This window comes from Sus scrofa, chromosome 16 (assembly GCF_054392235.1).
Source record: "Sus scrofa isolate SSC_HxYL_T2T_F1_AM1 chromosome 16, Sscrofa_HxYL_maternal_Yorkshire_Landrace_v2.0, whole genome shotgun sequence".
Classification (NCBI taxonomy): domain Eukaryota; kingdom Metazoa; phylum Chordata; class Mammalia; order Artiodactyla; family Suidae; genus Sus; species Sus scrofa.
The window spans coordinates 41,265,877-41,290,364 of record NC_139398.1 but is presented as its reverse complement, the minus strand read 5'-3'; the positions used below and the strand labels follow the sequence as shown (position 1 = coordinate 41,290,364).

Sequence of the window (24,488 nt, the reverse complement as noted above, 5' to 3'; positions counted from 1 at the left end):
ATAAATATATTGTGTACCCACTGAGCTCCTGGGATTACAAAGCATATTGTATAATTGAGCCTATGACACTATAGTGGTCTCGGGATATTTCTTATTAGCTCATTTAATAATAAAAAAAAATTAGAAAACTTTTCCCAGATATCCATGTAACTTTTATAAATTACCTGTATTTACCATAGGTTATTAGTGTTATTCTCTTTAAAAACCTATCCAGGAACATACATTTAAAAGATAAATGAATATAAATTAAGTTGGATTAAATTAAATTAAATAGGATTTTTAAAGTATTCTTAATTGCAACTTGCTTTTTTTTGCTTGTTGGAATTTTTTGGAATTATTTTTTTCAAATGTTTTCAATCCATAGTTGATTGACTCCATGAATGTGGAAACTATAGATAGGACTGCTTCCATAAGTTTTGCTTTTTACAAGGTATCTCAGGTGCCACAAACTTTAAACTAAGTCACAGCTTGAGGGGCCCCAGGGTCATACAAAATAGTGCTGCAAATTTCTCAGAGTTCTGGATGGTATTTTACACCCCCTCCGTCTGTCCTGTTCAGCTGAATCCCAAGGAACATTCCCTGCATTCTATCTCGGAAAAGTGGTTTGTTCTTCTCTACCTTATCCTGCAGGTAGAATCCTTGGAGTCACAGCTCCATGTGTGAGGCATTCCAGTTAATGCCCCATCTTGAGCAGGCTCTGTGCTCCAATGTTTGCTGACTTTCCTACTTCCACTCCCGACAATAAATATTTGTAAAACGTAGAAACAATGAATAGAAATACCATAGAGTGTATTTGAGGCTTTTCCTCTAAGGAATAAGAAAAGTTCAAGAATATCATCTTAAAAGTTTCATAAACAAATATTCTGATGCTTTGGAAAAGTAACAAAAACAGTAATACCAACTGCCATGAGCATATACTTTGAAATAGGGGGTGGATACGGTCCACAGTCAAGTCAATAATTTATTTCCATTTTTTTTCCCAAAAGATCTTGACTGCCAATTGCTGAAAATTGGATTTTTTTTTTTTTTTTTTTTTGTCCTTCTGTCTTTTAGGGCCTCACCAGCAGCGTATGGAGGTTCCCAGGCTAATCAGAGCTACAGCCACTGGACACAGCCACAGCAACACAGGATCTGAGCCATATCTGCGACCTACACCATAGCTCATGGCCAGATCCTTAACTCACTGAACAAGGCCAGGGATTGAACACGCAACCTCATGGTTCCCAGTTGGATTCATTTCCACTGCACTATGTCAGGAACTCCTGAAAATAGGATTTTTTTTTTTTTTTTTTTTTTTTTTGTCTTTTTCTAGGGCTGCTCCTGTGGCATATGGAGATTCCCAGGCTAAGGGTCTAATTGGAGCTGTAGCTGCAGGCCTATGCCACAGCCACAGCAACAACAGATCTGAGCCACGTCTGCAACCTACACCATAGTTCATGGCCAGATCCTAACCCACTGAGTAAGGCCAGGGATCGAACCCACAACCTCATGATTCCTAGTCAGATTCGTTAACCACTGAGCCACGAAGGGAAATCCAACTGAAAATAGGATATTTTAATTTGTGATGTGACGTGGTAGTTGTAGATAAGAGGTTGATTTCTAGTCAATTCAAAAACTTTTCTTGGCTGAAAATATCTGGGAGTAGAGACAGAGGGTGCAATTATTTATATATTTATTGACAAAATTGGCATATATTGACTAGCACTTTTCTGAGTGGCTTATTCTTGATGAATAACATCATGTGTTAAATTGAGTTTGAGTATTCGTGGATGACTGAGCTAAATTTATTTTTAAGCTTGGAAGCCTTCTAATTGTCTGTATAACCATAAAGTGTAATTGATGCTGTATGTTAAAAATAACCAACCTGAATACATTTAGCATTTTTTTTCCTAGTGAAGCATAAAGCCACCTGGGTATCCATAAAAATAAATTTGAATATCCATATATATGATGATTAAAAAGGTAATATTTATGCTTTTAGGCACAAATGATTCAGTCACTTCATCAATTCCAAATGATGCAATGTTCATTATAGTAGTTGAAGGAATATAATTTGTATGACTTTGTCCTCTTTCATATGCAAATTCTTGAGTTTCGACTATACCCTCCTCATATTATCAGCATGAGAAATAGAAACTCTACTGATCCATAAGCACCATCCTCTACACAAAAAGCTTTCCTGGGTAGAAAGCATCTTTCCTCCGAGCTGTTTTAAGATTTATTGTGGTACCACTCATATTACACATGCTATCTGTATGAAAATAAAACAATAGCTTTGTATCATATCTATATACACTGTCATGCCCCACTGTTTGTACTTTTTAGATAAGTACATTTTTATTAAAGCAATAATGATTAGAATTATTAGAATATAAAAATAAAAATTAAAACAACTGTTTTTACATTGTGGAAAAACATGTTTTAAGTACCTTAACATTCTGCAGCTATCTGGCTATCAAGGCTCTGACCATAAGAAGTACTCACTAAGAATCTGTTAAATAAGGAAATTTATGATCTTGTACTCTTTTATTAATAAACTTTATCCTAGGAAGTTGGAAGAGTAATGCACTCCTCTGAATTTTTAGAACTGAGAGGTTTTCTTTAGGATGCTGAACCAACCCACCTATTTAGCCAGCCTGGAAATTCAATGTAAAATGCAGTTGAACATGTGTCAAAGAGAGATCTGCACAAATACTAAATTTATTAAATGGGTCTTAGTAACTTACCACTAATGAATACTGAAGAGCAAGACTGTGCTCACTTATCACCATGGCAGTTACAGAATTTAATTGTACAAATAACTCATATTATGTCCTGAGTTATCTTTATTCATATTCTATAAGTCAAGGAAAGTATATAATTTGGTTACTTATAAGACAGAATATCTAAATGATATATCCCTAGCATAATTTCAATAGCCTTTAGTATCATTTTAGCAAAATTTAGAAAAGCATGCTGTTCCAGTGTTAAAATTTATGGCAATAGCACCTCCCTTTTTTTTTTTTTCCATTTGTGAAGAATTATAGAATCACCTTGAGAAATGTCAGCAAAACTGCTCACCATGCTAGACATTCACTGGTGTTAGGTAGCTGAAGGTTAAAATGATCAGACCTAAAAAATTGTATAAAGGTACAGTACAAGTTTCACTGCCAGGATACACTTCCCATTCAAAGAGTTTCCTGTGTTTTAAAAATGCATCAGTGTACAACTCATTGACTTATTTGTGGGTTATGGAGCATTCAAAACAACTAGGAATATTAGAGGCTCGGGAAAAGTAAGGAAAGCCATGAGGCAAGAAAAAAGACTGACTAGATAACCTACAAAAAGGACAGATTACATATAGAAACTATACAGAAACCCAGCTTTCAAATTTAAAGACAACTGAAAGGACAATTCTGTAAAATGCTACCCTCTGTAGTACCCAGTGGCCTACTGTAAAATAAGATAGTAATACCAAATTTAAATTGTTTCACTGAATTTATTCAGTAAGTCACTTGATTCACTCTTCAGCATTTTTCATAAGAACGTAACAGTTTTAACATGAATGCATACTTCTGAGGCTAATTCAAAGGTCAACATGGATTCCTTTCCAAAGATGTGATCAATTCTCATCTTTGTGTCAGGATCTACCAACTAAAAAATTCATGCTCCCTCAATTTGTATTATCCAGAGTTTGGAAACGACTAATTAGTGTTCTTAAATCAAGACCCAATTTTTATGGTGACTCTGGGTTGTGACAAATGAGCACTTCCAAGAAACAAATGATGAAAGAATAATGGAACTTTCCTATGTTTTAAATACCTAAACATAGATAAAAATAAAAACTGCCCTGTCTGTGGATAGGAATGGGTCTGTTTGGGAGAGAGGAGTGTGGCAGCAACTCTCAAGAGCACAAGTGTAGCTAAAAGCTTTGTCAGAGCCTTTTAAAAAGCCTTTTCAGACATATTTGTACCATCAGCATGAGGTAGCAGAACACAGTGATAGAGCTAAAAGCAGGTATTTTGAGAATTCTGTTGTCATCCTTTGAGTCAGATGAGGACCCAGAAGAAATGGTGGCATGGAGCACAGATTTCCTTTCTATGTTTACAGAAAATGATGAGAGAAATGGATCAGGATTGCTGTTTACTGCCCTCTTCTTCAAGTAGATTTTAAATATGGAAATTTTGTGACCATCTGAATTCCAAATATAAAAGATTTATTATATTTCATTGCAGGAGGATTTTAGAATGTTGGGACTCTTCAGAAAGATTTTTTTTTCTTCCCATTCTGGAAGACACATGTGTAGTCCTGGTGTGGTTGCCTTAAGGAGCAATTCTATAAGTCTGGTTTCCATGAAGTTCAGTAAGAGAGGATTATCTCAGTGGATGGCAGAGAAATATACTTCATGTCCTAATTCAGAACATTTAGGTTTTGGTTGTACTCAGGCTTTGGTTTGCAAAGTGCTTAGAAGTCTTGAAAAAAAAAACTGTATTAGGATATTTAGCCTAAGAAGATACTTCTATCAGCAGTTTCCAAATCCAATATTCGAGAATGTGATAATTATTCACAAGGAAAACTATAGATCTTTTCCTTTCTCTGTAGACTCAACGAAGCTATATAGCAAATGCTAAGAGTTGCAGAGCAAGTTAATAGCAATAGAAGACAATTCTGCCTTTAAAATCATCGTTTTCAACAGTGTTCAGTAACAGCTTCACAAATGTAAAGTCACAACAGTTTAAAACTACAAGGTTCTCTGTTGAAATCTAATGAAAGAAAATAGTTGATAGATATTGATGTTTCTCGGATTGTTTTCTAATTTTCTATGTCTCACACAATACATAGCAATACTGGCAGCAGCAGTAGTAGCAGCAGCAGCAGCAGCAGCCGCAGCCACAGCAGCTATTGTAGGTATTAGTAGTAGTATCTATTGTAGTAGCTGCAGCAGATATAGTAGTAATAGTAGTAGCTATTGTAGGTACTACTAGTAGTATCTATTGTATAGCTGCAGCAAATATAGTAATAGTAGTAGCAGCAGCAGTAATAGTAAAAGTAGTAACTGTAGTAGTAGTAGAAGCATTAATAGTAGCTGTAGCAACTGTACTATAGTAGTAGAAGTAGTATAGTAATAGCTCCAGCAGATATAGTAATAGCAGCAGCAGCAGCAATAACTGCAATTATTGGAAGTAGGAGTCATAGTTGAAATAGAAATAATAGTAACCAAAGTAGTAGCTTTAGTAGGAGCGGAAAAAGTAGAACCTGGAGGTAACAAAAGTAGAACCTGGAGGTAAAGGAGAAGAGAAAAAAAAAAAAATATATATATATATATATACCCATGTACTAGGTTACTATGTACTGAACTAATGCACTAAGTACTTTACATGCATTAGCTCACTTAATACCCAGTTTATACTTTATTTTTAGTATTATGAGGTATTAATAAACTTAATTTGAGACCCTCCAAAATATAGTGTTTATCTTAACTTCCATAGTTCTGAACCAACTGAGTAATAAGAGAGATGACAGACAAAAATATTTTAATTAATAGAGGTGACATAGGAGAATGTCACCTATATAGGTGAGCAAGTGAGTTCCCCAACAGTAATCCCCTAAATTAGACAGACTGACCTACCCTGGAGGAGCAGGGTAGAGTATGTGTTTCCTAAGACACCTTACCCCCAGAGAAAGGAAAATGGGGAGGGCTGAGCTATGCAAGTGGGCTTCACTTTTCACTCACCAGTCAGGTTGGTGATTCCACTATCTTGGGGCACAGAATGTGAGACTGGAGGGAGATAGGTTAGGAGTGAAATACTAATGACCTTCAAGGTGGGAAAATGTCCTCTATGCCACACAAAGTTTTCAGATTTGTTGTTGTTGTTGTTTCTTTCTTGCATAACCTGCCAGGCTTGATCATTCAGTCAATATCCAAGGTGTGGTGAAAGATCCCTCAATGCATAAGGCTAATGAGCCATCAAGGGGTCCTTACCTCCTTCCAGTAAGGTTATTCCCTCAAGGTACATCTCCGAGGTTTGGACTATGCCTTTGAGACCACTGGTTGGCAGCACAGATCTTCCCCTGGTGGGCTTTGACTCAATACATTTGGGTCATTTCTAAGAAGATTAGACATTATACCACATGATCCATTAAAGAAAAAAAAGCTTACTTCATTGTATGTTATTATCATAATATATATCTTCAGGGGGGCAGGATTCATATTAGATTTTCCATTGGCTTTCAAGTCCTAGTCTATTTCCATCCATCATGGTAGATATTTCTGGAGCAACTCTCCCTATGAATACCAGGGAAGTATTAACCTGGTAATGAGAGGAGAGGGTATCTTTTGAAGATAAGAGAAGACCAGCTCTGAAGTGGTTAAGGGTGTGTTGGGAAAGAGATAAATGGGCAAGAAGTGTCTGAAACTGGCTGTTGGGCAATAGCAGATGTTTCCTTAGAAAAGAGGGAATAGAAGCACTGCCCAGAACACATGTGACATCAGTTCAAACTTTAATGAATTGTCTTTAAAGACAAGATGAGTTTTGTCAAAATTTAAAGTGTTAAACGATTGACCATTATCACACTTTAATCTGTTCCTTTATTTTGGAAAGTGGCAATTTGGTCCTTTTACAAGACCACATTTTGTTTGTGTGCCTTGTTTACTTCAAAATGTAGCAAGTAACATGTCATGCAAATCAGATTTAATTTAAACTCTACTTGGCTTCCTTAATTAAAATAAAGAGAGGATGAATTCTCTTACATTGCCTAAAATACATCTTTCATAAATAGAGCATTTATAAAAATACTGAGTATATTCTGAGTAATGAAGTTTATTCAAAATTGAAATCAGAAGATGTTCATTCATTGACTCATCTGAGGCAATAAGTTCAATGTCTATAATAAGAAACTGTTCTTGTGGGACAATATTGTAATGGGTTTGATACAAAAATATACACAGAATGGGTTTGATACAGAAAGAGATATAAAAAATTATTTTCTGAGTGTGGAGGTTAAATCTTCCTCTTACACCTACTCTTTCAATTCCTTCCTTCCTTATTTTAAGGAAATAATTGGTGGTTCCGTTAGTGGGTCATTCATACTCGGTAGTCAAGGAAAGTTATTCCCAAATGTTAATTTAAAATATTCTTTCTTTTCTTCTTTTGGGACAGAATATGAAGCATTGATTTGACTTTTTTCCTAACACTAAAAGTTTCTAAGGAAGGTAGAAAGATTCATTTGTTAAAAAGGCACTCAGCAGTTTTTAACTATCTGCCTGGGACAATGCAAAAAGTTGACGCTATATTAAGGATCATAACCAAGTATTCCATGATAGTAGAATTTGGTTGTAATATGTGATCAAAACTGTATTTCAGGCAAATAATTTAAGCAAAATTAGGATAGGTTATGGGTGGACAAGAAGAATGAGGAATTAGGGAGTCTAATATTTAAGAATTAAATACATGGGTGTAGAAGTGTTCCTGTAATTACTGATAAGTCATTTACATCATACTTATATCATTAAGTGAGTCAAAAACAATACCAACAAGAGAAAGTTCTTGGGTGATGAGGTCAAGATATTGAGTTTATCTCTGGACACAATTTGAAATGCTGCTTGGGCATTATTGTGAAAATTACCAGTGAGCAGTTGAAAAATCTGGATCCTGTGCTCAATAAAGAGGACCAAACTGAGAGGCTAGTTTTAAGATACATACCTTTCCTAATAGTTTAAGACTCACTTGTGAGGTCACTACATCCGTTGATAGTGTATTACCCATAAAGAAAATAAAACAAGAAATTTCACATTTGACATGAAAATTGGTAAAAAAAATAAGGAAGGTTTAGAGGCAGTATTCTTCAAAGAATTCTCAAGAAAGAAGAAGTAAATTTGAGGACAAACTTCAATTCATAGGCTACCTGTAATATCAGATACATTCTTGTTAAGATTTAGACTAAATTAGATAAAATTTTATATTACTATTCTGAGACCAAGGGGAATAAGAAACAGCTATATGGATATAGGTCTATTTTATTGTACACTCCCGGTGACCTGGGCTATAAATAATACCTCAGAAGTGAAGGTTAGCAGTATGCGTTCCTCATCAGGTTCAGATACCCATTCTTCTGTCTTATTCAGGTTACATTTGGGAGGCTCTGATGAACTATTATTAGCCAAGCAGATGACTCAAACAGCTGTCAATGTGCCCTGTACATTGATAAGTTTTGTTCATAAGTGTGAATTTTTTTTATTCTCAAGGGTCATAATGACTCACTCCATTTCTTTTCAGTTTTTCACTTTCAACCAGAAATGCACTTCCAAGTTCCCAGCTGACAATTTGGTCAGTATTAGACAAACCTGAGTATTGTGAATTTAGAGTCAATTAAACATCTGCCTTTTCATCAGTGGAGGTAGAGGTTCAATTTCAATTTGGTACCCTAATTTTTACATCAAATGTGTTTAACTACCTCTAAAGAAAAAATAGCAAAGGTGACCATTTAACCCCTATGAATCTACCTATTCTGGATTTTAAGTTAAATCTGTGATACTATTAACAAATTAATTTTTTTCTCTAGATGCATGTGGAAAATGCTATTTGGTTAAGGAAACAGATAGATCATTTAGCAGAATTCAAAAATTTGGAGAAGGAAGTTGTATGTTGAGTGTATGTGCTTGCGTGTGAATACATCTAACCTGACCCTCTTAATGTAGTTAAGATTGCTCACATCCTTATTACGAGGAAAAAAGGGGAAAAAGTCTCATATTATATATTAAAAAACTGAGGGTTAAAGAGTTTGAGTAAACTCCAACCACAGAGTAAACTCCCTGTCTAATTTGACTTTGTATTGCATTTGGCACAGTGCTTGGACATCAACAAGCCCATCAAGAAGTTTGTTGTGACTAAATAAATGACTATGTAATAGTCCAATTTATTGCCTAGTTACAAAATGAGAATTGAACTCAATTTATCTAGATCCATTTTTTAGTGCACAATAAAGAAAGCATGCTGATTTTTTCTGAAGAACATACATCCTAATCCCTGCATTTTGGTGAACAATAGTATTCTACATGGATCATCACAGCTTGAAACATAAAGATCAATAAGAACACTGCACTCTATTTTTCACCATTTCTTATAAAGAGTGCCAAAGCAAGTGAGTCTATGAAAGCAGGCATCTGGACTCTTTGGTTTGATAATGTTGACAAGTTTGATTGAATAAGTTGAAGATTGAAAGACAGAATGAATCATAACAGTACTTTATGTAAATAGCTATTTAATCAACTATTGTAGTTTTGCATAATACCAATCTACATTTCATCTAATGAACTCTATAAGTGTTACATGGTTATTAAAAAATGGGTTTGGTATGGTACTATTGTCCTGACATCTATTCCTTGGACAGATTGCAAAGGTGGCCTCAATCAATTTATATGAATTTGAAAGTGACCCCAGAAGAATCAGAGAAACTCAGGAACTGTCTTCTAGGTCTTTCTCAGTTTTCAATGCTTCTGAGAATGGCTTTTTGGGTATCAATGTTTCTGAAATTTAATACCACCATGCATTTTTAATTTAGTCCGACAATACAAACTATGGCAAACTTCCTTTAATGCCATTAAAAAATCTAATCATTTAATTATCATCTAATCTTTATATAAGGAAATATGAGGAAAATTTTAAATAGACAATTGTATCTCAAGAGCTAGATCTCCTATTTAATAAATTCTGCCAATGTGAATCAAGAATTTTTCTCTTTACTTGAAATAGGCCTTGAGAGTATTTTATTACTCTTTTAAGAAGTGTAAACTATCATAAGGTCAATGCTTTTGACTGGTTGAGAAAATACAAAACACTGATTATTTCACTTATGAAATCCGCTCATATAATACTAGCTTGTTGAAGAAAAGAGCTGGATACCTGAATTACTGAACTCATGGATTTTTCACCAACATTTCAGTTTTCCATTGATACAATGGATTTGACTAAACTCCTCTACTCTTTCAGTAAAATAAATGTTCTCGAAATCCTATTGTTCCTCGGTCAACAAAAACAATGGCAATTGTTCAGCTTCTGACTTTATTCTGAGAACAGAATGTACTTTTAGCCTTACCCTGTCTGCAGTAGACTTGGGTGTTTTGACAATGGAAAGGAAACGAATTGCATTGTATCATGACCAACGTCATTTCAGAAATTTTGTTCTTTTGGCATAATATGTATGTTTTCCTGAGAATATAAAAAGTTCTCTGTGATGTAAGTGCAGGGTTGGAACTGATTTAGTTACTGAGACAATGCTTAAGAAATCAACAGTGGAATTCCAGTTTATACAATACTCAGCTGAAAGGAATTCTCCATAGTATGTAGACTATGGAGAGGTAGGAAGGTTCAGTGGTACATTTTCTAGCACTAACCAATAATTACAGCCTACTTCATTTGTGTAAATCAAGGATCTCAGGTGTTCTCATTTATTTCCAAACTCTTATCAAATTTTTCTGCCTCATCTCTTCTCAAACATCATCCCTGACCTGCTCAAAAGGAGTCATGCTATATTCAGGTCACTATGGCTTCCTGCACATATTTCCTTTTAAAGATTTTCTTATGCTATATCATTTACTTACCTGCCGTTATTACTAGATTGTGCTCCATGAGGGCAAAAATAGTATATTTCACCTATTCTGAAGGAATTAATGTCTTCTATCTCTCCACCAGTCTCAGTCGAATATTCCATGCTCAGTAAATCTTCAGTATACACTCTCTGGATGGTGTATGATTTACTGAAATCACTCCATTATAAAATCCTGTACATATTAAATATTAAGATATTTATAATCTATGTTACATCTGTGTTAAAAAATTATGAGGCAGCTTTAAAATATACTTAAGGAAATATATATCTCGAGCCCAAGACAAGGTAACCAAATTAAATTGTATGAATCTCATTTTGTTGCCATGTACTTTTTCTTTGGGTGTGTGAAATTACAAATTGGACATTAAACCTTAATGTAAACATTTTTAAAAAGTTATCCTTTATCGTGTATTAGACTGAAAGTAAGAGTGAGTTTGTTATTTTGCAATTTAGCATCACAATGTCATGTACCAAATGTAAAAGGGCCAACTTAATAACATTATAACATGATTCTAGGAAATAATTCTTGTCAAAAGAATTTCCAGAGGTGATTCTTGATTTAGTTATTTTTCTGGATGGCTGTGTCAAGTTCTATGTAAATGAATATTGGTTTCCCTATGGAGGAAGAAAATTAGCAAGTAAATCAAGTATGAAGAATTCTTAAGAGAGGAGTCTTTAAAACTGTAAAATCTTTTAAAAGCGACCCATTTCCATATAATCCAACATAAAAGAGTACAGCTTGAACACAGATTTATTATGAAAAGGTCAACATATATTATGCTTGATTACTGGAAATTCTATAATAATTTTGGAGAGGAAAAATTGAGGTTAAAATATTTTGTAACACATGAAGATTATTATTATTATTATTGCTTTGTAAGGCTGTACCCACGGCGTATGGAGGTTCCCAGGCCAGGGGTCAAATCAGAGCTGTAGCCTCCTGCCTACACCACAGCTCACAGATCCTTAACCCACTGAGTGAGGCCAGGGATCGAACCCTCAACCTAGTCAGGTTCCTAGTCAGGTTCGTTAACCACTGAGCCACGATGGGAACTTCTGAAGATTATTAATAGTAAGATAGCAGTGGAATATATGAGAAGAGAAAAATGATTTTTTAAATTTTCCCTCTAGTTTAGAATAATCTTTTCACTTACACCAATAAAAAGATTTTCAGCCTTTTCAAACAGCAGACCTATGCATGATTATATTTTAAAAATACTCATATGTAAAGTTTTGGTACTGCCAAGGAATATAATGGGTAACATGTTACCAGTGTTATTTAAGAACATTATATGGATAACATTTCCTATATTAATAACACAAAATTTTGATTATTCCAACCAAATTAACATTTTCCCTTTTGTGGCCTATATCAATTTCTAACTACATCACCCACTTTTATTACTTACACCAGAGTTTCTTTCATTTCTCTTGTTCTCTCATCTATCTATTCAACAAAAAAGCTAAGGCTTATGACAGAGAATACTCCTCACTCCTCCAGCTGGGTCCAAGGCCATAATCATATTCCTTGCTTCCTCTGCCAATCATTCTAATTTCCCACAAGCCTCAAGCCTCACTTCTGCTGGTCTAGGTTGCTTGCCTAATGGGGGAATCACTGAGGGATCTGAGCCCCTGCTTACCATGCCCTTGTCAAGTGGTAACTGACATTATTCTTGACAATATTCTTCCTTATCAAAAAAGACAATATTGTCAATAATGACAATATTCTCCCTTCATGGATGTAGCCAGCAAGGTTCACTGGTATGGAAGCAGGTACTTACCAGGTATGGAAGCACCTGGAGCTGTCCTAGTAATTTCCCTGAATTCCAGACATATTTCTCTACATCAGCATTACACAGAAGCCATTCTACTTCTGAAAATTAGGACTCCTTCCACTGCCATGATGGAATTTTTCTTTTAATTCAAGATCTACTGGCAATACAAACCATGAATGGCTAGGTGGCAGCCATGACATCGGTTTAGGTGGAACACTTACTGCTTCACCTGGTGGAAGTTCTCCTACTGGAACCCAGGATCTTTAGTTTGGCAGATCCTAAATTAGAGGAAACTAGGAACATAAAATCTCCAAGTGGGCAACTGGGAGTGAGGATGAGAGGGTGTGCCAGATGCCATTAATGCCTCACTCAAACCATCACCCTGAACACCCTAGTGCTTAGCTCAGCCTGACCTCCAGCTACCAACAACTTCACTTCACTTCTTCAATTCCTTAATGTCAAGGAATTAATGAAAGTTTTCAGGAGCAGTCTTCAACAATTAAGTGACTGGAAGTATCTGTGAATATCTCAGATCCCTTGCTTCTTGATGGGATAACCCTGAGCTATAGGTTTTATGTGAGTTCAGTTATTCTTCCAGATGCAAGCATATGATTCATAGTGAAAACTGTGATACAGCAGCATTCTCAGCTCTATTTCTTCTCTGTGTTACCTCCTTATATCCGTACTATGGGCTCTTTCTCTCTCCAATAAATTACTTGCCTCAGTTTCACTGTCTGGAGGAACCCATACTAATTCAAAGAGGCCACATGTAATTCTAGCTCTTGGTTATTGGATCCAAACGCTCTAGCTATTAAGATCATGGCATCTTGTAATTGTTATTAGTTCAAAATACGTATCACGTTGTGAAAGATAATTTCCTGAACCTTCGGGAACATTATTCCCAGTCTGGTACATTTAAGAAGCCATTTAAAATTCTATCCTTCCAGTTACTTCTGTGTGATGCAGTACTTGAAGAACTAATGGATTCTATGGCCAGGTATTTACTGTCTCACCATTCTCTATAAAGTGGGTCCTTTGGTCAAGGTAATGTCACATGGGATCCCATAACAAGCACTCTGTAGGCACTTAGATAGTAATGCTTGCTGAGGGAAAATGAACAGGGATGGCAAACTTATACATGGAATATTATCAACCTCAGTAAAGATGAATTGCTGCCTCCCTCCCTGGTTAGGTGGAGAATTTTACTATAATCAACTTGCCACTCAGGGTCTGGCTTGGCTCCTTGAGGAATGATAGCTTATCAAGATTCAATATCATTTTCTGTTGCTATTGATGGGTCACATGTTCCAAAACAGTAGTAGCTAAATCAGCCTTGGTGAGAAGTAGCCTATGCTATGCAGTTGACCGATGCAGAGTCTTAATCCCTTCTACCATGGCTATTTTGATCATGTACTCTTTGTGAAACACTAGAGTGGCCAAGTATAGAGGCTAAGTAGCATTCAGTGGACGTCATCCTTTCTACCTAACCCTTGAGAGCTTCTTTTGGACTCTGGTGGCCATAGATAAACTCTAGGCAGGACTATATGTGCTTGCAGTTGAAAATCTTCGAATCAGTACATGACATGTTGAGCGCCAAGCAATGTAAATAGAATGACAACTGTGCCACAATAATTGACACCATAAAATATATTTTATTTAATCTTCCTCAAACCTCTCTCAAAATTCATTATTGGGAGTTCCCACTGTGGCTTAACACGTTAAGGTCCTGGCATAGTGTCCATGAAGATGTGGGTTTGATCCCTGGCCTTGCTCAGCTGGTTAAGGATTCAGCATTGACATAGATCACAGATGTAGCTTGGATCTGGTATTGCTCTGGCTGTGGTGTAGGTAGGCAGCTGCAGCTCCAATTTGACCCCTAGCCTGGAAACTTCTGAAAGCCACATGTGCATGGAAGAAAAGAAGAAAAAAATCACAATTATTTTCTCTTTAATCCAATTGTAAACTTTAAACCAACTGGCTTAGAGAGTCTAAATAACTTTCCTATATAAAACCAACATTTTAATTCCAACTGCCATGTTCCTTTCACTAAAACCCAGCAACATTTAGAGTTCACCAACAGCCAACTTCCTCAATGAATTCTGATCTTTGGTTTCAGAGCAGTGAATAGAATATTGATCACATCTGGGCCTCAATCCTTCCCAGAATATGAAATGTAGACCGTAAGAAGACATTAAGAAATGTTATAGAAAATGTCAGCTCTTCCAATAAATCTCCAGAAAGCTGAACAGAAGCCATAATATTTCCTGTTCAAACTGGAGGAAATTACTTTCTGGTCAGAAATCAGGGGGAAAAAAAAGAAACTTAAAAGTTATTCTTTCAGAGAAATAACCAGTATCAATAAGTTAGAAAGCTACAGACATATTATTTGCCCAGATACATATTACACAATGGTAATTTAGTGCCAGCCTGCTATGTGGAATGTATAGTGAGCAAAATTGTTTAGGTTGATGTTCCCATTCCTCCCTTCAATAGCTATTTAAGACAGGACAGAAGGTTGGGAAAATACTCAACCTATCCCAAACAAGAGAGAACATGGAAGCCAGAAATCAGACTCAGAAACAAATGTACAGAGCCTCATACTGTAACGAAACATACAGTCCCTGCTAACTCATTGTTTCTGTTGATTTCGGGTTGGGTTAGAAGCAGGCTACAGGTCTCAGAAGGAGGGAATTCCAGCTTGAGATCTCATTACCAGAAGTGTAATCTCTGCTTGAAGAGCTGTGTACCTCCCATAGTCCAACTTGTGTGGTGACAATTCAGAGAAATGATCCCAGAAAAAAAAAATCTCTCCAATTTTTTATTTGTTTTTCAATAAAATAAAAATCAAGATATCTTAACAGTTTCTTTTTCGATCTCTGACACTCAATAACCTACCCTCACATTCTCTCATTTTGCCATTTACTGTTTCCTAACAACAATTTCAAGACATTCTACCTCTGTCCTTTTGGATTCCTTGGTTCCTGCTCTTCTTCCCTCTATTTTCTTGCAGTTATGATTTTTCTCCTGTAAAAAATTTTTCTGGTTTCAAAAAAAAATAATTTTTGTTTTTGTATATGTTCAGATTTTTCCTCATGTCTTTGTGAGACTTTAGTATTTGCCCTTGATCATTGCCCAAATGATCGAGGGATGGGAACCCCTTGGTTGACTCTTGTCATCCAATGTGGTTAGAAATACTGCTTATATTAAAACACACTACATATACACAATGGAATATTACTCAGCCATTAAAAAGAACGAAATACCAGCATTTTTTGCAACATGGATGGACCTAGAAACTATCATGCTAAGTGAAGTCAGCCATACAATGAGACACCAACATCAAATGCTTTCACTGACATGTGGAAACTGAAAAAAGGACAGACTGAACTTCTTTGCAGAACAGATGCTGACTCACAGACATTGAAAAACTTACGGTCTCCAGAGGAGACTGTTTGGGGGGTGGGGGGATGTGCTTGGGTTATGGGATGGAAATCCTGTGAAATCAGATTGTTATGATCATTATACAACTACAGATGTGATAAATTCATTTGAGTAATAAAAAAATAAATAAATAAATAAATAAAATAAAATAAAATACACATTAGTAATATGTATCAGAAAGTGCTAATATGAATCTCTATTCATATATATGTGTAAATATACTTAGCATAACTAGTAAATGCTTGTATATAGAGAGATGTACTAAGCACTATTGGCAATAATTTACATATTATAAGTCATAGAGGAACTTATAAGAACTCTAGGAAGTAGTACTGCAATTAGTCTCATTGTTAAGAAAGTGATGAGGAGGGATAAATTAGGAATTTGGAATTAAGATATGTACACCACTATATATAAAATAGATAGTCAACAAGGACCTACTGTAAAGCACAGGAAACCATACTCAATACTCTTTAATAACCTATATGAGGAAAGAATCAGTAAAAGAATGGATATATATATAGCTGGATCACTTTGCTGCATACCCGAAACTAACATAACATTGTAAATCAACTATATTCCAATGTAAAGGGAAATATTTTTTTCTAAAAAAGGAAGACTTAGTCTCAGCAAATTTATATAAATTGACCAAAGCTAACACATGGCTAGTGAGCAGAGAGCTGGAATTTGAAACCAGGGAGTTAGGTCCTAGAGTCTGTGCTCTTAATAACAGTCTTTGTCGTACCACCTCTCAGAAGAGCTTTGAGTATCTTAGATACTTGTATTCAGGAAACGGGTGGTCCCACCAAAGAATAGGTGAATAGGGTGAAACAGATGCCTGTTATAATATGGTAGAGGAGGTTTCAGTCAGAATATTACTGTTATTTTTCTGCTGCCCAGAATATGACTATTGATTTTCAGTTATGTTTTATAAACTCCACCCATAGTAATTGGTAGTCAGTTTGTAAATTGTGAAGCCATCGTCAGCCAATATTGTTGCTTGGCAGAGTGATTGCCTCTGGTATCTGGGAGGGTGAGGTTTCTGAAGAGTCAAGGTCTTAGGTCCTCTAAATCAGCTTGGAATTTGCCTTACCAAGGCATTTATGGAAAAAGAGTAAAGTATTTCAGTGCCATTTCTAAAAGATCTATACTCTTAAATGGTTATCTTATGAATGAAACATGAGTTGATTTTTATTTTTTGTTGCATATTCAATGTTCCTTAGAAAAACTTTTAGGAAATAAAAACAGGCAAAATGGAAACACATAAAAAAATGACATAACATATTGGATTCTCTTCCTTTTCTATGCACACAAATATTTGTAATCTTATAAAAGTCAAATTATATCTTATATCATGCCTTTCTTTCTTACCTAATATATAAAATATCTTTAGATCAACATTTAGTGTCTCTAGATCAATAAACTTAATTCTATATCACAAAATCACATACATACTATTCTTTTATATTATTTTCATGAAAATATTTATTAAGCTTGTATTACATTGATATAATGCTATTATGTATTGTTGATACAATTATGAATTTTTATTTATTTTATTTATTTATTTATTTATTTATTTTAGGGCTGCACCCATAGCACATAGGGGTTTCCAGGCTAGGAATCTAATTGGAGCTGTAGCCGCTGGCCTACACCATAGCCACAGCAATGCCAGATCTGAGCTGTGTCTGCCACCTACACTACAGCTCATGGCAATGCTGGACCCTTAACGCCAGGGACTGAACCTGCGTCCTCATGGATACTAGTCAGATTAGTTTTCCACTGAGCCATGATGGGAACTCCAATTATGAATTTTAAAAAGTCCCTGTCTTCATGGAGTTACAGTCCCGTGGCAAGAAGTTACCACAAGTGAACCAATGAGGAAACTACAGACTGTCAGTTGCAGATATGTATTGTCAAAATTTTTTAAAAGACTAGTTAAGAGGTATGTGAGGTTCCCTTTTAATTGGTCTGGTGAGAGAAAGCCTCAAGAAAGACAGTATTTAACAAAGACTTTATTTGACTAGTCTTCTGTAGTGGATGCTTAGGCTGTAGTTAAAATCATAAACAGAAGCAATGACTATCTTTCACTTTTGTGGAGCTGACCACTTATTCTCAAGCCAAGAGAAAAAAGCAAAACTTATGTCATTTAGAAAAGATCATATCCTGGATTCTTGATATAGTTTGTTAACTTGTTTTCCTGAACATTTTATATCCTCATCAACATAACTCCAATATCCTCAGCAAATCTTGTTACTCTCATCCACTGCTCTTTTTAAACTTTGTTAATCCGATGGGGGTGAAACATTTCTCTTTCTTTCATTTATTAAGATATTCATTTTAAGTATTTTATATTTAATTAATAGTGTTGCATATTAGTCAAGCCTGAAAAATTCATTTTTATGAAAAATGTCATTTTTTCCAAAGGAACATAGCAACGTATTTTCATAATTCAAATGGTAATAAAATACCTATAACAGTTACCTGTAAGAACTTTCCCTACTTCTTCTATCCTAGGAACACCCACCTTGAATTTGTTTAACTCTATATTCTAGCACTTATACATCACTCTGTTTTTAAATACTTAATATGTATCTATCTTTGACTTATCAATTTGAGATATTATTCTTTTCCCATTATGGTAAATGATTTAGCCCACGTATATTGCCATAGTGTCTAGTTCTCCTCTCCCATCTCTGAAAATCTCATATATTGACAGTTAATGTGACCATTTACACTTATGTTTTTCATGGGCGAAGATTGTAAAAGTATGGTGATTATGTGTCATACCTTCCTTTTTTCAAGATTTAATAGTTGCTTTTTTTCCTCCCTTTGATTAATTTCCTGGTCCCTGTGGCTAATTCTTCCTACACTCAGCAAGACTTTTCAGTACTATTTCCCACAAAGTGAATCAGGTAAGGTGACTCACAAGTTCAATTTTCCTTTTCTTAGAAACATCCATCTCGGAGACCTTTTATCTAAGCTCACTGCACTACACAAATGCTTCACTGTTATCATTCTATCACTTTCCTTCACCTTCATCTTCTCTAAACCTACATCAATCCTGTTTTCTATACCCACAGTCTGGCTTGTTATGAATTTGCCCCATTGATTTGGTAGACCATGTTCTCCAGTAGCTTACCAAGAAAGAGTTTATGAATGACAAATATCTTGAGACGCTACAAGGTTCAATTCCATCCCATACTTGGTTGATAGTTAGGCTGTGCATGAAATTTTAGGTTGCAAATCATCTTCCTTGGGATTTTGAAGGCATTACTCATTACCTTCTAGATCCCAGAGTTGTTAAGAAATCAGAAAGCTTTCTGATTCTTCACCCTTTACATGTAGGCTGTTTTTCCCCCTAATTCAGGAAGTTTACAGAATCCTATCATATTCTGAGTGATTTAAAATTTTAAAATCGTGGGCCTTGAGCCAAGTTGTTTTTATCTAGCCATTCTGTGGGCCTGTCAATCTGGAAACCCATGGCTTTCAGTTATGGGAAATTGTTTTGAATTATTTCACTGGTGATTTCCTCCCTTCCATTTTCAATATTGTTAAACATAATATATGCACAAAGAGGTACTTGATAGTTTAATTGTACTAGGGTTAACATCAAAGATTTTATATTCCTTGTATTAACTTGATAAGCTTGATAAAGTATGGTCATAGACTTGAATAAACATCACCTACTCTTCCTTTTTGAAGAAAAAAATTTGTTATTTTTGAAGAAGTTGCAGAGATTTTTACTTGACATTTAATCTGTGTTGGGGGCTTTAGGGTAACAATGCATCACCTGCCACATCCTGAGCTCTAACTAAGTTGCAAGGGGGCAAATGAAATAAAAGTAACAGTTTTACTACCTATAATACAATAATTTCTGATAAAGCTGGATTCAATGTGGCATTGCCTCCTACCTCTTTCTCTAAAATGAATTTAAATACCCTTTCACTAGAGACTGCAAACTTCCCCATTGAGGGAGAGGCCCTGCCTCAGCAGTTTTATTAGTGAATATCTGAGAGGAGGACAAAAATCATTCCTATTGTGATAATGATAAAGAGAAAGGAAAATAAGAGAGCCATTTTTACACTTATTTTATTTTAATGCAGTGATTCTGCCTTTTGTCGATGAATTCTATGACTTTCCCTAATTTCACCAAACAAGATATACTCCCTCTTTACTTCTTAAAAGTAAAAAGATCATGCAGTGTTCTAGTGGGCTTTTTCCAACTTTCTTCAAACAGCAAAGAAAAGAAAATTTATTTCTTTATTGATCTCGGCAGTAGCATGGGAATAGCAAAAGGTGCCCCTCACTGCGTCTACATTTGTGATTTTCAAAACTTAGTGTGCAAAAATAAAACCAGGGAAGTTTATTAAATTGCAAATGCATGAGAATCACCTCAGAGATTCTCATTCAGTACATGTGAATGAAATATGCTGAAGTCCAGGAATATGCATTTTTAAAATTTAACTTTTATTAAAGTATTGCTGATTTGCAATGTTGCGCCAATTTCTGCTGTATAGCAAAGTGACCCAGTTATTTATATATATATAATTTATCTATATAATTTTTAATATTATTTTCCATCATGATCTACCCTAGGAGATTGGATATGGTTCCCCGTGCTATACAGTAAGGAATATGGCTTTTTAATAGGCTTCTCTGTTGTTTTTCCTATGGTTCTTGGATTCCACTTTGAGAAACACTCAGCATAATGTCAGCATTTGTATAGAAATTTGTAAATTCAAAGAAATAATAAACTTAGAAATAACTTCCTAAGTCCACATTCTTTGTTTTTTTTTTTTTTCAATATGAGGTGTGAAATAAGAACATAGTACAAACCTTAATACTGTTTAGTTTTGTTTTATTTCATGTTCACTAGTTGATACACTCTCATGGGTAGTCACCTTATTAATGCGAGTTCCAAAATAGCAGGTAACATATTTTCTGCATTATTCTTTCTCCATTACATACGTGTGCCAGGATTCTTCGCCACTCATAGCCTATTTATCACTGCCTAGAACACCCGCTCTTTTCTTTCCTTCCATCCTCTCCTTTTTTATTGCTCTATGTAACTCCTAAAAATATTTTAAATATTATTTTAAACATCACTCAGAGAGTTCTTTCTGGACATCAAGCCTGAGTTATTTCACTATGTTACTAACTCTTATAGAGTTTTATCTATAACCACGATTGCCATTTTCACAATTACATTTAAAGAGCTGTTTATCTGACTATTTTAACAATGCCCATCCCTATCATTAGACTGTAAGCTCCAGTAGAACATATTCATATTATTTTTCAGTCTCCATTGAAAAAATACCTCCTACATATCTCTATTTCTTTAAAGAGTTCCTGCTTCATTGTCACCACTAATTCAATGAGCAAATTAGAAAATGATGATGGTGATAATGATAAAAACATCATTGCATATGATCTTGGTTCTTGTGTATTTATTGTAAAGTCTTAAATCTGTACTTAAATAATAATTATAGCCCAATAACTGTATTTGAAATAAGAATGTGCCATGTAAAAACATCACAATGGTTTCATTTTCTGGGTTAAATCAATGGCCAGTAAATGTTTTTCCCCACAATTTAGCTTCAGTTTACCTCGTCATCTTCTTTGTCACTGTTTTATTGATTAGGGTCTTAATTGTCTTGAATTTACCATTCCTTAATATCAGAAAATTGCCCAGACTATGACTTTCTAAATGCTGTTTTCTCTACTGGGAATGCCTTCTTTCTTTTGTCTTAGTATAAATTCTTACTCAAATTTACATTAAGTAATCTATTCCTGACTTTCTCAACTAGTATTAATATTTCTCTTCTCTAAACATATCACTATGTATTTTAATAATCCATTTAGCTCCAATTTCTACCAGATGGCATCTTTCTAGTCAGCAGGGTATCCTTGTGTTTCAAATAGCTAAAACAGTGCTTGACAACAAGTACAGGTAAATGTACATATGTATATTTGGGACTTCGTTGGAAGACATGTATATCCACATGTTAAAATTTTGCTTTTCTCCATTGAGTATTAAATTTGCTGTGGGTTTGTTGTAAATGGCTTTTATTATGTTAAGATATGTTCCCTATATACCCACTTTGGTAAGAGTTTTGATCATGAATGGATGTTGGACTTTGTCAAATGCTTTCTCTGCATCTATTAAGATTATCATGTGGTTTTTGACTTTTCTTTTGTTAATGTGGTGTATGACGTTGATTGATTTGCATATGTTGATCCATCCTTGTGAATGTAGGATGAATCCTACCTGGTTGTGGTGTACGATCTTTTTTAGATGTTGTTGGATTCAGTTGGTTAAAATTTTGTTGAGAATTTTTGCGTCTATATTTATCAAAGATATTGGCCTATAGTTTTCTCTTTTGGTGGTATCTTTGTCTGGTTTTGGAATTAGGTGATGGTGGAGTCATAGAATGTCTTTGGGAGTGTTCCTTCTTCTTCAACCTTTTGAAAAAGTTTGAGGAGGATCGGTATAAGTTCCTCTTTTGTATGTTTGGTAGAATTCAGCAACCCATGACATTTTTCACAGAACTAGAACAAACAATCCAAAAATTTATATGGAACCACAAAAGACCCAGAATTGCCAAAGCAATTCCGAGGGACAAAAACCAAGCAAGAGGCATAACTCTCCCAAAATTCAGGCTATATTACAAAGCCACAGTCATCAAGACAGTGTGGTACTGGTACCAAAACAGACATATAGACCAATGGAACAGAATAGAGAACCCAGAAATAAACCCAGAGGCCTATGGTCAATTAAACTTTGACAAAGGAGGCAAGAACATAAAATGGGAAAAAGACAGTCTTTTCAGCAAGTATTGCTGGGAAACCTGGACAGCTGCATGCAAATCAATGAAACTAGAACACACCCTCACAGCATGCATGAAAATAAATTCAAAATGGCTGAAAGACTTAAATATAAGACAAGACACCATCAAACTCCTGGAACATAGGCAAAACATTCTCTGACATCAACCGTACAAATGTTTTCTCAGCTCAGTCTCCCAAAGCAACAGAAATAAATCAAAAATAAACCCATGGGACCTAATCAAACTGAAAAGCTTTTGCACAGCAAAGGAAACCAAAAAGAAAACAAAAAGACAACTTACAGAATGGGAGAAAATAGTTTCAAATGATGCATCAGACAAGGGCTTAATCTCTAGAATATACAACTTATACAACTCAACAGTAAAAAAGCCAACAACCCAATGGAAAAATGGGCAAAAGACCTGAATAGACATTTCTCTAAGGAAGATGTACAGATGGCCAACAAGCAAATGAAAAAATGCTCAACATCCCTGATTATTAGAGAAATGCAAATCAAAACTACCATAAGATACCACCTCACACCAGTCAGAGTAGCCATCATTAATAAGTCCACAAATAACAAATGCTGGAGGGGGTGTGGAGAAAAGGGAACCCTCCTGCACTGTTGGTGGGAATGTAAGCTGATACAACTACTATGGAGAACAGTATGGAGATACCTTAGAAAACTATACATAGAACTACCATATGACCCAGCAACCCTACTCTTGGGCATATATCCAGACAAAACTTTCCTTGAAAAAGACACATGCACCTGTATGTTAATTGCAGCACTATTCACAATAGCCAAGACATAGAAACAACCTAAATGTCCATCAACAGATGATTGGATTAGGAAGATGTGGTATATAGACACAATGGAATACTACTCAGCCATAAAAAGAATGAAATAATGCCATTTGCAGCAACATGAGTGGAACTAGAGACTCTCATCCTGAGTGAAGTAAGTCAGAAAGAGAAAGACAAATAGCATATGATATCACTTATATCTGGAGTCTAATATAGGGCACAAAGGAACCTTTCCACAGAAAAGAAAATCATGGACTTGGAGAATAGACTTGTGGTTGCCCAGGGGGAGGGGGAGGGAGTGGGATGGATTGGGAGCTTAAGGTTAATAGATGCAAACTATTGCTTTTGGAATGGATTAGTAATGAGATCCTGCTGTATAGCACTGAGAACTATGTCTAGTCACTTATGATGGTGCATGATAGTGGGAGAAAAAATCATGTATACATATATGTACAACTGGGTCACCACACTGTACAGTAGAAAAAAAATTGTATTGGGGAAATAACAATAAAAAGTTTTTTTAAAAAGTAAAAAGTAAAATAAAATTTTGCCATAATCTTAAAACTTTTTGATGGAAGTGACTAAATTTTATATGGACAAATATTTAGACTATATTCTTAGAATCACTAGAAAAACTTCATAAACAGCAAGATTCTGATTATAATGTACAATACACCTGTGTTACAAAATGAATTCAGAGATAGTAATAAGCCTGTTTTTAGAGGATTCAATATTATATGCAGTATATAAATAATTTGTTTTCTAAGTTTACTCTTGTTTTCAATTATATCAGTGGCGATTTTGTAATTTTCTCTTTATTCTAATTATTAAATAATCCTTCTTTAGTAGCAAGAATAATAACAATAATATTAATTGATTGCTTCATTTTATTATTATATCCATCCTATGAAGCAGGTATGACAACTATTGAGTTATATTATTTTGATTAGTATTTTACATGTAGTTGATTCCTTTTAGATTTCATGACTATTATTTAAATGGCACTGAAAAGTAAAAGGACTTTAATTGTAGTATTTATATGGAGCAGGC

The 24,488-nt window shown here is 35.0% G+C and overlaps 1 protein-coding gene across 6 annotated transcripts in view; it reads right to left on the bottom strand.

The window, feature by feature from the left end:
• MRPS30 (mitochondrial ribosomal protein S30) overlaps positions 1 to 24,488 on the bottom strand; it is a 248,226-nt gene that overhangs the window by 39,356 nt on the left and 184,382 nt on the right. For 2 of the 6 annotated variants that reach the window (XR_014831222.1, XR_014831224.1), the window contains one exon: positions 7,117 to 10,759. The exons of 2 other annotated variants lie outside the window; for them this stretch is intronic. The gene's annotated coding sequence lies outside the window, so the exon portion shown is untranslated. Of the gene's footprint in view, positions 1 to 5,962; positions 6,087 to 7,116; positions 11,203 to 15,317; positions 15,387 to 24,488 lie in introns of those variants that run through there. 2 more of the 6 variants (XR_014831227.1, XR_014831226.1) reach the window with 2 other exon arrangements.